We start from the raw sequence: 4,175 nt of genomic DNA on the forward strand, positions 1-4,175 counted from the left end.
CACCTGAAATTGATAGTTTTCATCTCCCACCACATTTTTCAAAACAAATCTATTCTAACCCGGAGAAAAATTATACATTCTAGAAGAGGACTCTCTCCTCAAAAAACCATATAATTTTTATATTTTTTGATATGATCTAATATTTTCTTTCTTTCTCAAAACTGACATCTTTTCAAGTGTTAAAATACGTGGTTGTAGATTTTTTTAACTACAATATACTATATATAATTAAAACACTATAAACTCTATACAAGAATATTCTTGACTCCAAGAACTATAAAATGTTGTTTACATATCATTAAAAAAAAATCATAAAAAATAGTTAGAGTTATTGAAACACCACTTTTCTGAAATAATTTTATTTCTTTAGTAATTGGATACAAACTAGTATAAAACATGCATTTTATAGACATTTCCAATTGGAAAAGTGTGAGACCACATATAACTTAGCTAGAATGAATTTATCTAGATCATATATTTAAAAAAAAAAAAAAAAAAAAAAAATTAGATAGAAATACTCAAATTGAGTTGGTCTGATAAGTCAGCCTGAAAGGTGACACAACTTTGTACTTTTACCTTGCCAGTACAAAAATCCTATCCTCTGAGAAGACCTCCCAAAGGATGGAGGGTCATCCTCAAAATGTACATCCCCCAAACATCCATTAATGCAAAATCATCATCCTCAAAACGTACATCCCCCAAACATCCATTAATGTAGAATTGCTAGAATTGTTTTGGCAATTAGAAACAATCCCCTAGAGTTGATCAACTAGATGCATGTGACAGTCCTACTTCAATCCTGTCAAAATTAGTTACACAACCTAGAACGATGAACAAATATTTCACTCAAATTCTAAGGTTTGGGCCTCTAATCACATATGTAGAAAAAATCATTCAAGAAGGGAAAAAGAATTGTGATGGAGAAAAAAATGGATGTGACTTATGTAAGAACCCTTCTCCCTCTACTTGTATCCTTGTTCCTAATTCACAAATTCATGTAGCCAATAATAATGAGATTAGTAAACACTAGAATAAAAACATCTTTCTTGTAGCCCAAGACCCTAACAAATTACCCTCCATGACCTTTTTAAATAATTGGCTCCATAATAATTGGAGAAAAAACATGGTTTTCACTTCATATACCTAAGGATGATTCAAAAAGGTATGTTTCTTATCTTTTTGAAGACCCAAGTATGTAAAAACACATTTTGAGTAAGTAGTTCCAGAGGATAGGTTATTCAACATTCGAGGAAATCTCAAGATTAGCCTTATTGTCTCCTCATTGGATTTCTATTAGCAATATTTTACCATTCCTATGGAGCCTTATCCTAGAGGCACTAGAGCTTATTGGCAAAGTGATCAGAATTGATAGATCATCCACTCTCCTTTTGTATTCTAATGATAGAATCGTTATTTCTATTTACTCAAGAAAAGAGTTCCCCAATGAAGTGGTTTTCTCAATTCAAGATTGTAATCATTCTTTCCCTATTACATTTGTCACTAGTCTTAATGCTTGCTTCCTCTGTAGGAAGTAAGGGTATATTAGAAAGGATTTTCCTCTTGTAAAGAAGTGGATCTAGGTTCAAAATATTCTATATCCCCTACGATCGACCTAGCTAAGTCAACAATGTGTAATTGGTAGTGGTCCTCAATGAGCTAGTTTAACATCTCTCAATCTCAAGACTCCACCCATTTTTGATAGCTTATGTACAAGATTGTATTCCCTATGTACTACTTTCCAATCCCTAATTGGTAAAACCTCTACTCACATAACACGGATACTCCATTAGATATTGATCTATCTAAACCCAACTCTTCATCTCTTGGTTTAGTCCCTCCTAATCCCAATCATCACACCATGAATGTTGAGTAGATTGTGTTAGAGAAGATCAAAATAATATCAAGACATAAATTTAGGAACCACAACCAACTTCCTCTAGTGTGTCCCCCTCCTAACGAGGTTGAAACCTTTCTGTCAGAACCTTCCAAATCTCCCTTTGATTGCATTTATTCAGGGAAGAGAAATATGGAGCTCGATGAAACCCCCAATTCCCCTACTGCTAATCTAACCTTAGAGGAGATTAAACTTGTAAAGGCCTTGAATCTATTAAAATATCCTATGATACATAAGATACATTAAATAATGTTTATTTGGTTATTATTCTAGCTTCATCCCATGTTCCTCTTTCTCTCACCCATGTTGATGTCCCTTCCCCAAGAAGATTAGCCTTGGTTATTAGATTTCCTAAGCTTGAAAGGTTTTATAAAGAAAAGGTTGTTGATACTAGTAGCTAGGAGGATAATTCCCTAGATCTTGATGTCAAAAAAGAAGAGGATGAGCCTTTTTATCTTGAAGGAAAATAGAAAATCTAGGATACCTAGGAGAGGTTCTATTACGAGCAATGGGGATATTTTTTAAAGAAGGTAATGCAACACTAGAGAGTGATCAGATAGTGTCCAAATAAAGGGGTAGACCATCTAACTCTATCACCTCTATGAATGGTATGTGCAAGATCATGGTGTGCCAAAAAGTGGCGATGTAAAAAATGTGGAGTTTGAAAATGTTTTAAAGCATTTCAAAATTTTCTCTAACTTTTTTCCACCCATCCTGATACCAAGGCAAAAAGGTTGGGCCAAACCTTATTGGGTATCAGATCCATTATTGGCTACAAAATATCATATCAGATATTGGGTACCCCATATTATATCAAGTATCCGATATAAAATTGGATACCTGAAACCTATGACTTGGATTTTAAAAAAAAGAGAGAAAATAATGCATTTGTGATTGGATTTGTTTTGAGTTGACTCCATTTCGAGTATATGATATAGAAATGGTTATACAATATAGGTAAGGATTTTTTTTGTATTTATTTATGATTTTGAATGAATTTTAATATAAATTAGTTTATTTTTAATAGAAATCATTGAAAAATAGGTTTTTTAATAGAAATAGTTAAAAATTAATTTTTTTTCATAGAAATGTTGTTTTGCAATTTAATAGGTATGCTTGACCCGAGTGATGACATTGATCCAAGAAACAATGTTCCTCATAACCCTCCACTAAACAATCCAATACCCCCTCAAACCTGTCCACTAAATGATCTCCCACCATTTCAAAACCCTACTCAAATTGAAGATTTGATACATGAAAATATCACTAAACTAAGGGTTTTGCAAACCACATAAAACAATATACTTGCATTGGCTCCCATGTTATCCATGTTAAACACCATAGTGGATAATATTGAAACACTTACAATAAACAAAATGTTTCTCTTCACTGGCATGAGCAAATGCATGCCATGTTTGATGATGGGTTAGAATATGATGAGGTTGTGGCCCTAAATATAACTAAAGATGATATAGTTAGCCTTTTTGTGGATCTAAAAATTGGTAAACTAGTAGAACACACAAAGCCCAAATTATCAATTAAATGGTGCACAAATGAGGTTATGTGTGCGAACTTTTGGGATCGATTGTGTATTATTTTTAAAAAACCTCACCACAAAAATTTAGAGGTGTCATTCTATTTCATTAAAAAATTATATGTCAAATTTTTGTTGTACCTCAAGATGAGCTACTAGAGCATGAGGCCCAACATGGATGTAGGAGGAGGAGCTCTTCAAAATAGACCCTTTGCCCATCGAAAGAAAGTTGGTAGTTTTGTTCCCCCTACTGATGTCTCCCGCCCTCATCTAGTGTAGCATCTTGATATTATTGCAGAGGCTAGCTCTCAGACTAGAGCCATCCATATATTGAGTAGCCTATTGATATCCTAGGCTAGGTCATTTTTGCCTCTTTGTGTTGATGATGCTAGCATGAGTTTATCGTCGGTGAGCTCATCACATGTTTGTGTGCCCCATACTTACATAATGTGAAAACTATTTATTAAGGTCCCATAGGTGATCTTTCTGAGTATCATTTTGTATTTGAGGATGAGGATACACCAAACATGTGTACAGAGACTACACACCTTGACATGAGAGAGGAGGGGCATGCAGAGGGATGACATCCAATTATGTCGATACGTGTATACATTTATTTTTTACGACGTATGTGATTTAAAGTTAATTTTTATAATAAAGTAATTTTAACACATCCTAACTTATACATGTATGTGATCTTCATTCATGTTTAGTTGATGACTGAGGATGAGCTCAGTTAGGTTGATG

Source organism: Cupressus sempervirens, chromosome 3 (genome assembly GCF_028749045.1).
Source record: "Cupressus sempervirens isolate cs-2001-9-10 chromosome 3, ASM2874904v1, whole genome shotgun sequence".
Taxonomy (NCBI): domain Eukaryota; kingdom Viridiplantae; phylum Streptophyta; class Pinopsida; order Cupressales; family Cupressaceae; genus Cupressus; species Cupressus sempervirens.